The following is a 14,002-nucleotide window of genomic DNA, read 5'->3' as shown; positions in this document are numbered from 1 at the left end:
AGCAGGCGCTAAGAACTGATCCCATTGCTTTGGTCGATCCCCACAAAGACATCTAATCAAATTACCTAGAGTCTTGTTAAAAACTTCTATCTGACCGCCTGTTTTTGGATGAAAAGAGGTACTAAACTGAAAAGCAGTTTGAAACAGGCGCCATAATGTCCTCCAAAAATGACTTCAAAATTTAGTGTCACGATCAGAAGTGATGGTGGAAGGAACACCATGTAAGCGTACCATCTCGCGAAAAAACAACACAGCAATATGAGAAGCGTCAGCTGTCTTTTTGCAAGGAATAAATGAGCCATCTTAGAAAAACGAGCCATCTTAGGCAATCCTAACACGAAATCCATGGAGATGTCTTCCCAAGGACCATCGGGAATGGGAAGAGGAGTGTATAAACCCGTATTCTGAGCTTGACCCTTGGCAATTTGACAAACAATACATATAGCGACATATCGCCCGACATCACGACGTAACTGCGGCCAATAGTAACGTTCCTCTAGTAAGGCGAACGTCTTGTCTCATCCAAAATGTCCTCCCAAACCACCGCCATGCAACTCCTTAATAAGTGCCTCACGTAAAGAAGTGTGAGGAATACACAAACAATTATTGTAGAAAAGATAGCCATCAACTTTCAGCATGGGAGGTTGTATCGGATCGTTCCAAATGTCCTTAAAATCTTCATCATCGGCATATAATTCTTTTAAATGGTCAAACCCAATATTACTTGATTTCAAGGTGACCAACAAAGCAGCTCGTCGACTTAAAGCATCCGTCACCTTATTTTACTCCCCAGATTTATGTTTCAAAACAAAAAAAGGTTGAAGATATGAAATCCAACGTCCATGCATACGATTAATTTTCTGTTGGTTGTTAAAATATTTTAACGCTTGATGGTCGCTAAAAAGAACAAACGCTTTGTGAAAAAGATATTGCTCCCATTGCTGAATAGAACGATAAATTGCGTAAAATTCCAATTCATAAATGGACCACTTTTGTCTTTCCTCGCTAAGCTTTTCACTAAAAAACGCAACAAGCTATTTTTCTTGTGACAAGACAGCCCCAATGCCAACAATAGATGCGTCACATTCGATCGTAAAAACTTTATTGAAATTTGGCAAGGCTAATAAGGGAGCGATAGTTAACTTTTCCTTGATAATGGCAAAACTTCAAGTGCCCTCCTCGCCCCAATGGAACTGTCCTTTCTTCATGCATTGTGTAATTGGTGCCATGATTGAGCTAAAGTTGCGAACAAATCGTCGATAAAAAGTGGCGAGGCTATGAAAGCTGCAAACCTCACTAATAGTGCGTGGAATTGGCCAATCTTGAATAGCTCGAATTTTCTAACCATCAACGCGGATCCCAGAAGCCGTAATCATGAAACCCAAAAATAATAAATGATCAGTAAGGAAAGTACATTTCTTAAGATTTAGATATAGCTTGTTGTCGGCCAGGGCAGAAAGAACTACTCGTAAATATAGCAAATGATCGGCTTCCGATTTACTATAAATGAGTATATCGTCAAAATAAACTACCACAAAAGAACCGAGAAAAGTTTGAGGACCTGATTCATTAAATGCGAGAACGTGCGCGGAGCATTAGACAAACCAAATGGCATGACCAACCATTTGTATAATCCATCCTTCGTTTTGAATGCCGTTTTCCATTTGTCGCCCGGCCGAATACGAATTTAGTGATAGCCGTTACGGAGATGAAGCTTGGAAAATAGTTGTGAACCTTCCAACATATCGAGCATGTGGTTGAGATGCGGGATGTGAAAACGATAAGCCACAATCATTTTATTAATAGCTCGACTATCAACACACATGCACCAACTCCCGTCTTTCTTGGGAACTAACAAAGCTGGAACAGCGCAAGGGCTCATGCTTTCATGAATTAGTCCTTTTTGTAATAAATCTTCCACTTGTCCCTGTAAAATAGAATTTTTCTTAGGGGCTCATTCTATATTAATGCGCAAGGTTTGGTATTTTTGCTCCGGGTACAAAGTCGATGTGATGTTGTATATCACGCATGGGGGGTAACTTGGGAGGGAGCTCTTTAGGAATGAGTGATTTAATTCCGTCATCATAGGTACTAATTTCTCAAGGATGTTACTAGTTACTCCTTCCTGAACTGAACCGGTGGCTACTATCGCAAGGATGACAGACTCGCCTTTTATCTCCTCCTCAAAATCACGCCTAGTCATTATGATCAGATTGTTGTGTGTGGGTTCTTGTGTGACAGGAGTGTGTTTGTGTGACTCGAGTAATGGAACCAGGGTTAAACGAACACCATTAACATTAAATGAATAGGTATTTGTCTTAATTTCCCCTTGTGTACAGCATTAACATCGAATTCCCATGGTCTTCTTAACAACAAGTGACATGCATCCATGTCAAATATCAAAAAGTACCTCATCTTTGTAGCTACCGATTGAAAACGGTACTTTACATTGCTCGGTGACTCGAATCTCACCTATGGATTTAATCCATCCAATTTTATAAGGACGAGGATGTTTTACTGTTGCTAGTTTATTCTGATCGACTATAGTGCGAGATACAATGTTCTCGGTACTACCGCTATCGATGATCACGTTAAAAACCTTTTGATGAACTAAACATCGAGTACGAAACAGGTTGTGGCGTTGTGTAGGTGTCTCGGGGAGTTTAGGAGCTAATAGTATGCAGCGTACAATGCATGTCTTGGAGGTATGCTCGCCCCATGATGTTTCTTCTTCGGCATAACACAATTCTGCCACCGTCTCCTCATTGTCACCTGATGTAGGTTGAACTACAGAAATAGACAATTTGTCAAGTGTAATGTCAAACACTTTGTAAACTTGTGATACTTTACGTGTATCGAACATGAGATGCTCGGATTTGAAGATGACAGTCTTCAGACTCTTTTTATTAATCAAAACAGAACATCAACATTACAAATAAAGGTGCAGGTATTTAAAGACTCTTAAACGTAAACCTACTAGAACTCTAAGACTTTTGACACAAGGAAAAAAACAAATAAACAAGGAAAGAAAAAAAAATACTCAACATTAAGGAAACTTATTAACCAATTACTTGGGCTCTACCTTTTCTCTTTGTTGTTACGGACCAGCTAGCTGTACCATAGCCACCTCATCAGTTTCCGGTTTGGATTTAACCCATCGGCACAAACCCCTAATTTAAACCCTAATGTTGATGATAAATCGTTGGATCATTATATGGAGACTTTATGTTGAAAAAACTGGAACTTTTGTATAATGACACTACTAGAAAACAAAAGGTTTTGCCACAGAAAAATAACTACGGAAAATTTCCGTAGGTAATTACTTACATAATACCAACGGAATTCCTACGGAATGGGATGCCCTAAGTTAGTAACGAAATAACTACAGAATAGCTACAGAATAATAACGGAAGTGCATCCGTAGGTATTCCGTTGGTAATTACCTACAGAATAGCTACGGAATAGCAACGGAAGTAAGGCTGTAGGTATTCCGTAGATAATTAGCTACAGCATAGCAACATACTACCAACAGAAAAAAATAGCTACAAAATAACTACAAAATACCAACAACTTTATTATTATTATTATTATTATTATTATTATTATTATTATTATTATTATTATTATTATTATTATTCCCATTATTATTTTTTAATATTCAGGTCTTATATTTTTTTTGATCGTTTTGTTTTAAATATTTAAAACACAAAAAAATTAAAAACCATACTAATAGTACTAATAATAATAATAATTATAAACATAATGATGATATATAATAATCGTAACATAATTGTAATGAATGTTTTTAACACACAAACAAATGAACAAACAAAAAAAATAATGTTTAACACATCAGTAAGGTAAAATAATATACATTTAATGTATGAATAATGAAAAATTATGATAATTAAGGGAAATATGTATATTTGTATAAGTAAGTGTATGTATATATTTATTTATGTATGTATGTTAGTATATGTATGTATATTTATGTATGAGTATGTGTGTATATGCGTGCTTATGGATATGTATGTTCAATATATCACGTATTTGTGAAGAAAAATGAAATGAAAAAAAACGACATTATACCCATAAAAAATAGAAAATAAAAAAAACTCGTAGGTAATCTGTAGGTAAATACCTACGGATTACCTTTATCCGTAGCTAATCCGTAGGTATTTGCCTACGGATTACCTACGGGTTTTTTTATTTTCTATTTTTTTTAAGGGAAAATATTATTTTTTCAATTTCATTTTATTTTCACAACATAATTATACTTTGATTTATTTGTTTTCACCAACTTATACATAACGTAAACTTACATACAAAGGTATGCATCGTTGGAACCCATATGTATGTATTATGTTTAATATATTGCGTATTTGTTTATTAAGGTTAATTGTTGCTCTATAACAAAGATAAATAGCTTTTTGTATCATATATAGTAGTGAGTTGTAATGATGCACATTCTTCTACATACGTTTATATGATGTATAACTTTGTGAAAACAAAACAATCAAAGTATAATGATTTGTGAAAAAAAATGAAATGAAAAAAACGACATCATACCCTTAAAAAATAGAAAATAAAAAAACCCGTAGGTAATCCGTAGGTAAATACCTACGGATTACCTTTATCCGTAGCTAATCCGTAGGTATTTGCCTACGGATTACCTACAGGTTTTTTTTTTTTTTTCTAGTTTTTACGGGAAAATATTGTTTTTTCAATTTCATTTTTTTTCACAACATCATTATACTTTGATTTATTTGTTTTCACCAACTTATACATAACATAAACTTACATACAAAAGTATGCATCGTTGGAACTCATTACTGATTCACAACTTTATTATTCTTTTTTTATATAGTATAAATGAAAATTATTTTTATACACAAATACAAATAAATACACATATTTACATACAAACCATATGTATGTATTATGTTTAGCATATTATGTATTTGTTTAATAAGGTTAATTGTTGCTCTATAACAAAGATAAATAGTTTTTTGTATCATATATAGTAGTGAGTTGTAATGATGCATATCCTTCTACATACGTTTATATGATGTATAACTTTGTGAAAACAAAGCAATCAAAGTATAATGATTTGTGAAAAAAAAATGAAATTAAAAAAACGACATTATACCCTTAAAAAATAGAAAATAAAAACAAAAAACCGTAGGTCGGATTACCTTTATCCGTAGCTAATCCGTAGGTATTTGCATACGGATTACCTACGGGTTTTTTTTTATTTTCTATTTTTTAAGAGAAAATATTGTTTTTTCAATTTCATTTTTTTTTCACGACATAATTATACTTTGATTTATTTGTTTTCACCAACTTATACATAACGTAAACTTACATACAAAGGTATGCATCGTTGGAACCCATTACTAATTCACAACTTTATTATTCTTTTTTTTATATATTATAAATGAAAATTATTTTTATACACAAATACAAATAAATACACATATTTACATACAAACCATATGTATGTATTATGTTTAGCATATTACGTATTTGTTTAATAAGGTTAATTGTTGCTCTATAACAAAGATAAATAGCTTTTTGTATCATATATAGTAGTGAGTTGTAATGATGCATATCCTTCTACATACGTTTATATGATGTATAACTTTGTGAAAACAAAGCAATCAAAGTATAATGATTTGTGAAAAAAAATGAAATTACAAAAAAACGACATTATACCCTTAAAAAGTAGAAAATAAAAAAAACCGTAGGTAATCCGTAGGTAAATACCTACGGATTACCTTTATCCGTAGCTAATCTGTAGGTATTTGCCTACGGATTAACTACGGGTTTTTTTTATTTTCTACTTTTAAGGGAATTTTTTTTTCAATTTCATTTTTTTCACAACATCATTATACTTTGATTTATTTATTTTCACCAACTTATACATAAGATAAACTTACATACAAAGGTATGCATCGTTGGAATCCATTACTGATTTACAACTTTATTATTCTTTTTTTATATGAGTGTACATATCTATTCAAAAAGTTAATTGATTTAAATTATATTTTTTAATGAATAAAAAAGGTGAAATATATAATTTAATAAAAAATTATAATATTTGTACATTGTATTAAGTATCTTAAAAAAACAGGATATAGATATTTTCGAATCATATTTAATTATAATGCATTGGTTTAAAATTTTGATATATATAAAAAAATGTTTACAAGTTGACCTGATAATAATAATAATAATAATAATAATAATAATAATAATAATAATAATACATAAAATGAAAAGAAAAGAAGTTAAAAGACGATGCTTTAGTTAATTAGAGTTGTATTGTTTGTTTTTTTTTTAAATCTTATTTAATTTACCATTAAGGACACAAATAAATAAAAAGTATTTTATTAAATTCAGTAGGAAATCCGTAGGAAATCTCCTACGGAATACCAACCGAACGAAAAAATTAAATATCCCGCTTCAATGAAATTTTTTAGGTTAATCCCCCTTTATCTTAGTTTCCTGATCTCTCACACGTCGCCCCTCCTTCTCCTTCATCTTCCTCTGCCATCGCCATCACATATACATCTACCACCGGTCCAACTTGCAGCCACCGATTGATTGAACATCCGCTTTGTTTGAATGCCTTTTTGCCGCTACCCGCCAACGATTGAGCTCCATCTCTGATATCCGTCTCCGATATCCCACTACCACAGTCACCGTCTCCGATATCCGCCACCGCCAACGATTAAACCTCCGCCTTGTTGGAAAGCCTTGTGGCCGCCGTCATCTCCGATTTCTTCATATCTCATCTACCACGGTTAGATATTGTACCGAGCTCCGTCTCCGATATCCCATTACCATCAGTTGCAAGTTTGCCCTCCAACCGTCGCTGTCGCACACCACCACCAGCGTTGTCCCGAACCACCACCACCGTCGCTGTCCTACACCCTCATTGTCGACACCTTCAGGTATGTATTTCGATTTCAGTTTGCTCACACTTGTACAAGACTCCAATTTTTCAGAACTGTAGTTTACGTATGGCATTATCTCTAAATCTTGCTTTTGGTACATTCTAAGTTAAATAAATTGTTTGTGGTTGTATATATCTTAAATTTTGGTTGCATATTGTGTATATGCTAAACTGTTCATCCTTTGGGTTTATGTAGCTCTTCTAACAGAGCAACTTTATGTGCTTTCTTTCTTTTATTGTATTAGATTTTATTTCCTCTACATTTGATGTTATTTTAGACAGCCAAAGGACATATTTACACTATAGCTTTCCCATTTGGATTTCATGTTTTGAAATTTTAGATAATATTATAAACCACAGAGAACATATTTACACAAAATGACAATCTGTTTTATGGGAGAATATGTTGAATTTCGACAAGTTAAAACTTAAAACGATTTAAGATGAGCGCCACAGAAAAATTTGAAGCAGCAACAAAATTTTCAAGATGTAGAGAAACAAAAAAAATAAGTGCCACTAAAAGCACAATACAATGGCACAATAAGTAATATGCCACTAAAGGTAATTTTATTTGTAGTGAAGGTTTAGTTAATTAGAATGATAGGTTAAATGTTGCATATAGATCGAAACGACATCAAATAAAGAATGAATGTATGCAAAGAGATTCACTAGAGAATGAATGTATGCAAAGAGATTCACTAGGATGTAAAGTATAATTGTATAATGGATAAAAATATAGTATGTTATTATTATGCATATTAAAAGTAAAGTACATTGCTATCATGGTTTAAAGTTGAATTACATTTACTAACTTTATGTGTTTGTCTTGCTATTTTTAGGTTAATGAGTTGCGACAAAAAGTGTCAAACATGCAACAAGCCATTGATGAAAAGCAAAGTCAAATGGATTCGCAAATGTAACAAATGTGAAATGAAATGTGATTGCAAGTGCAACGACAATTGGCGGCCTTTATGAAACAAATCAATTCGTCCGGTTATCGACAAAGTATTTCTTAGTTTTTGTTTTAGAACACTAAATGAATGTTATGTTATTGACCGGTTCTTAGCTTTTGTCATTGTATTGTAATGGTATTTTGAGTATTTGAATGTATAAATGGTATGCTAATGACTATTTTAATGGTAATGAATGTAATGGTATTTGACTATTATTTTAATTATTTATTTGGTTTTTTTAGCATAAAATTTGGATATTTTTTAACTTATAAATTTAATATAGCAATAGATTTTTGACTAAATTGTAGGAAATAAATATTATGTAGAAATTATAAATTTAATATAACAATAAAAAGTGGTAAAAAAATCATAGAAAATTTGTGGGAAATACATATTTTGTAGGTATTTTGTAGGAAATAAAATCCAATAAAGACTGTAGGTAATCTGTAGCAAAAGCAGTTGGTAGGTATTCCGTAGGAAAAGATGTTGGTAGGTAATCTGTAGGAAAAGTAGTTGGTAGGTATTTTGTAGGAAAACCAGTTTGTAGGTATTCTGTAGAAAAATAATTCGTATGTATTTTGTAGGTGTTTCGTAGGTAAATAGCCCGTAGGTAATCTGTAGGTACTCCGTAGTTAACGTGTTCCGTAGGTATTCCGTAGTTAAATTTGTAACAGAATATTCCGTAGGAAATGCGTAGGAAGGTTTGTAGCTAATTTGTAGGAAAAAATTACCCACGAGGGTTTTCCCTACAACCCGTTTTTTGTAGGAAATCTGTAGGTAACGCCTTTTTCCTACAGATTTCCTACCAATTTTGTTGTAGTTAATTACTTAGTTTTCTAGTAGTGTGAGACTATTTCTAAGCTTGATTCATCAGGTTATCATGAGAATTTTCTTTTAGAAGTTGTATTGAGAAATGGTCATTTCCAAGGGAACATGGATCCATTAACTAACATTTTGGATAACACCCAACTATATCTGAGTACTAGGGATAGTGGGTGCAAAGATAAACTAGTGAATACCAAGAAGGTGTTTGCTAACCTGAAGCAGTTGATAGAAGCTTCACTCATTTCTTTTGTATGTTTGTTGAGACAAAATGATAATTGATACATTTATGAACAAAGTTATAGGGGGAGAAGTGAGAACTAGCTAGACCATATTGACTTTTATATAGGCTCGACCTTCAAAGAAGGAGTAAAAACTGACTTACAGCGGTTGCTAGTCATAGCTATAGGAAGAGGGAATCCAACTATCGCAATTCAATCATAGGTCCCATGTGGTGGTTAATATCTTTAAATTTGTGCTCACAATTTATTTGAATATCAATATTTTCTTCATTTTGAAAATATGTCTGTTATAAAATGTTATTTTTGTTACTTGATTGTTTGAATGTCATTATCTTTACATGTACACACAATTTAGATGAATATCTACTCAGTTTCACTAAATTTGAAAAATATGGCTGTTAAAAAATGTTACCATTGTAACATTATGATTTGATTTTCAATACTCACATTTTTAGCCGTTATGCATTGCTACTTAAAGGAGCATGCACAAATGAACAAAGACAAACATGTTGACCCATATCTCAAAACTCGGAAATATCAATTTCAGATGATGTTCTTTGCACTATCACGTTAAGTGTTCATAATGTTTCAATTGTAAGTTTCCTTTTATGCTATGCAACTTATGTGTCATTAAAAAACTAATCTTTATCGTATATCCAAGATTAAAATAACTCAAAAATGTTGGCTTCTTATAAAGAATTATCATTTTGATTGTAGTAGGTAAACTTCAATCTAATGCATATGCTTAAACATCCACTGATGAATAACTATAAACCCTTTTTTAAGAATTCTGTAAGTTCCAGTGGTGTTCATCGCTCTAGACATGTCGAATTTCCCTATCTTCAAGCTGAATGCATATTGTTGAATATAGATTGATAAAAAAATCCGATCTCTGTTTTAATTTCTTTCCAGATTATAATAAATTACAAGTATCTAATATCTATAATTAATTTAAAATAAATTTTATCTAATTTAATTAATATGATCATGTGCTTCGATTTTTCTTTTCTGATTTGGGCATATGTATTGGATCATGAAATTATTATAACAGAATGCATTATGTTTGGATAGTAGAACTCTGTTTCGACCAATTGTGATCTTTCCAGCCAGCCTCCAAGATTCTTTAGCAATAAGCACTCTTCAAAACTTGTCTGTATGAGCTCAGACCTTAGAAGAACCTGTTGCATTCCCAAAAAAACAAATGAATAAGGTAGAAAAGAATACCTTGCAATTCTCATAAGTTTCTCGAACCATTTCTTACATCAGCTGTTTTGAATTAGATTTCTCAAGGAAGTTTATATACATGTGAAAACTCGGTTCTTTGCTCGCTCTATCAGCAAGATCAGTGAGTCATTCAACAAAAAAAAATTGTTCCTTACATAGTTGTAATTAGGAAACCTACTGGCTGGGGTAACTGCTCGAGGTAGAGGACGAAATTCAGTAGATGAAGTCATCATTGCCGAAGACCTAACTACACTTTGAGGTATCAGATAGTTGATTTGAAGATAAAATTCATTTTTCATTGAGTTTTTTAGAAGCCAATGAGATCAAAACAGGGAAATAGGTTCAATAAGATCAAATTAGTCAATATTCAATAAGATATCATTAATTGTATTAATGAAAACAGGGAAACAGGTTCAATAGGATCATATTGTCATGAATGGTAATATAAATGATGAATTTTCCTTGGGATGATGGGTGCTATATTGTTCCTTATCCAATTATGAGCACATTAAATGAAACTGGTAATGCAGGAAAACAGGTTCAATACAACCAGTAAGGACAAAAAGAACCTTCAACTGCTGCTAAAATCTCCACCGTTATGGATCTTCCCAAAAAAGTCAAACAAATCAACTGCTGCTAAGTGTTAATCTAATTTTGTATTTATTCTGTCTTGAGGGTGTTATGAAGAGATTAATTAGAGAAACCAAAACAAGTTTCAACTTTCAAATGTTGTAGCTATTGCATTATCTTTCTATTTACTGCAATCTATGGTTTTTACACGTACAACTAAGGAATGTGTTTTTCAATCTAGCCTTAAATCAAGTGTATAATTGAAATTATAGACTGAGTTTGTGCTGCACTTTTGCATGTTAAATTTGGATTTATGTGACATTCCATGCCCGTAATCATATAGGTCGATCTAAATGGATAACATCTTCCTTCTTGGTGTCCAAAGAAACTAGAACCACACAATAGTACAATAGTTATAAAGTAATAGCTTAAGTAGTCTAATTGAGTGTTATACTTAACAATGGTTAGGCTAAGTCCAGTGTAGTCTTGATTAACAAACATTGAGCATTAAAAAAAAATTCAAGAAATCATAACTTGTGTTCCTTCATACTCGGTTGAAGCATAACACTTGTAACCTCCCGAAAATCATGAAATAAAATTTTTTGTTTTTAGATTAATAAATCATTAATACATTTCTTTCCCATAAAACCAAGGTAACCAAGAGTTAGCAAAAACATCATCAAATTAGAGTAATTCACAGAATGCGGAAACATGTGGTGTGTGCCCTGCAATCGTCCCGAGCTCTTTCATTTGAAAACTGGAGTACCTGAAACATAAACTGAAAACCGTAAGCACAAAGCTGAGTGAGTTCCCCAAAATACCATATAGTCATACAACCACAGAATATCATGCGACATACAATAGTTACCATGGGCTCCCTCCCCCCCCCCCCCTGGTCTTTTTCTACATTGACATGGGCTCCCCTCTATGGTCTGCTATCCAAGTGTCATGGGCTTCCCCCACGGCCTTTACCTGGAATGCCATGGACAACCCCCCCCCCCCCCTAATGGTATGACATCCAAATGTCATTGGATCCCCCATGGTCTTCCATGCAAGCATCACAAAGATAACTAGCATTCCACATAACAAGTAATGGGTCGCCACTGGTGCCTTCTACCCATGGATATAGTGAGAAGACTCGCCTCGAACAGTTGAAACCTACAGATACTCTCTGACGGTTGATCCGCTAAAATCCCCGCGTCATTAAACAAATAACACCCAATTAACCATTAGGTTCCAAACCTAATCCAATAATCCATATATGGGGTAAAAATACCATCTTACCCCTCACCTAGTATGGTCCAAGACTAGGGCCCAAATTCTCAATCATAAAGTCCACAAACCAAAAATCATCCAAGGCCAACTTATGGCCCAATTTTCCAAATTGGACCCATACCTTACTTGGGCTTACCCTAAAGCCCATTAACTTAACCCGAATCCAAAACACATATTCTCAGATGGCTTAACAAGGCCCCAAACAACCAGCCCAAAAGGTAGCCCAAATATGCATGGCCCAAACAGACAGAGTATGTGGGGTGTACAGGCACGTATGCGCAGGGTACTCGCTTGGAGGCTTTGCACCTACTTGTACGCTCATCGTACTCATCCTATTCAACCCAAACTTGATTTTTCACTTAATCCAATAAGACAAAGTTCCAAAATAAATATCTAACTTCCTTAAGCTGGAATACCACGTAAAGTTGCTAACTTTACATTCATACATGGCTAAAAGATGCTCTTAAGCTTAAAAGGGACTTAATGGTTGACTTAATGCATGCATGATACCATAATACACATAAAGCTTGCACCTTTATGCTCAAGGACACCAAAACAAACTCAGATCTGAAGGGACAAATCCAAAAGTAATCTAACTCATCCATAAACCCAAGAATAGACCAAAATAATAATGAACTAGCCAAGAAGAGATCTAGACATATGTAAACCAAGATGCAAACTTGATAGCTTAAAAATCTTCCCCACAAGATGATGATTTTGGATCCTGATCCTCTTCACCAAGCCAAACAATTTCAAGCTTCTCTCATTTCCTTCCCAATGGCAAAATGTATACCAAAACCTTCCAATAGCTCAAGAACACCACCAAGAGGGCATAAGGTTGATTTAGGGTTTTTAGAGTATAGAGGCTAGCTTAGAAATGAAAAATGGGGGCTCACTTAAAGTTTAAATAGGGTGTAACAAGAAATATTAGGTTTTCTGAATCACCCTCTTACGCCCAGCATACTCCTCGTATGCCCAGTGTATGAGATCTCGCACCATGATCCCTACCTTGCAGTATGCTAAGCGTACACAATAGTACGCACGGCGTAACCCTTCGCATCAGTACACCCCACGTACTCCCTTGATACGCCCCACGTACTAGGTTTCCTACTCAAATCCTAAAATACTCTGAAGGCTATAACTCCATTGATACAACTTCGATTCCGACCACCCTTATATCTATGAAAGGTAAGGAGGAGACCTACACTTCTATCAAATCAGACTAGCCTTAAGACCTTCCAAACAAAAATCTAATTTCCACAAAAACCCGAACTGATACTTTACCGAAATACCCTTAGGTTCCAAAATATGAACCGAACACCTGGATTATTTCAATTACATCACTCGCACCCTAATGGGCCTAGATCTCACCCTTTTCAAAGACCCTAAACCTTATGATAACAAATCTTCGGGCCACAGCCTCGAATTAGGAATCAATTCAGAACAAGGCGTTACAAACACCCCATTTTCGCATTACAGTATAATCGACTAGTCACGGAAATAGACGTTTTTGCTAAAGGACTATTTAGGATAAATAGTCTTAACAAAAGTCATAGTAATTGCGAAACCGAGAGCATGCATATAGAGAACGTCCAAATCTGACTAAAGTCATAGGAATCTCTGTAAGTAAAATTATGCTTACTAGACTTTAAGGTTAGCTTATATTCGTAATTATAGTCGTTATTAGGAACCTATAAATGCTAGATCCATCAATAATTTCAGTTATGATGTTGATTGATCTACTTATAGAAGAGGTGTCTAGAATAGTCATGGTGGCTTGGTTGTTGGATTTCAGAAAGGCAATACACCGAAATGATCATGTCTCAGTATTCATTGATATTAGTGAAGGATATAGTTTTCATTACCAGATCTATTGGATTAGTGTCTAAGTCCATACCTATAATTGGTAAGACTTGACCCGACTCGGCATGGTCCATTTGGGTTGCATGGCATCAGGA

The 14,002-nt window shown here is 33.9% G+C and overlaps 1 long non-coding RNA gene across 1 annotated transcript; it reads left to right on the top strand.

Moving 5' to 3' along the window:
• Nucleotides 1-6,422: 6,422 nt before the first annotated feature.
• On the top strand, nucleotides 6,423-8,135 carry LOC145090592 (uncharacterized). Its single transcript, XR_013701662.1, has 2 exons — nucleotides 6,423-6,956; nucleotides 7,798-8,135. It is a non-coding gene; the product is annotated as an uncharacterized LOC145090592 (long non-coding RNA).
• Nucleotides 8,136-14,002: the final 5,867 nt, after the last annotated feature.

The sequence above is a fragment of the Lactuca serriola genome, chromosome 2 (assembly GCF_051521515.1).
Source record: "Lactuca serriola cultivar US96UC23 chromosome 2, Lser_US96UC23_V15, whole genome shotgun sequence".
In the NCBI taxonomy this organism is placed as follows: Eukaryota; Viridiplantae; Streptophyta; class Magnoliopsida; order Asterales; family Asteraceae; genus Lactuca; species Lactuca serriola.
This window is presented reverse-complemented; position numbering and strand designations above follow the sequence as displayed.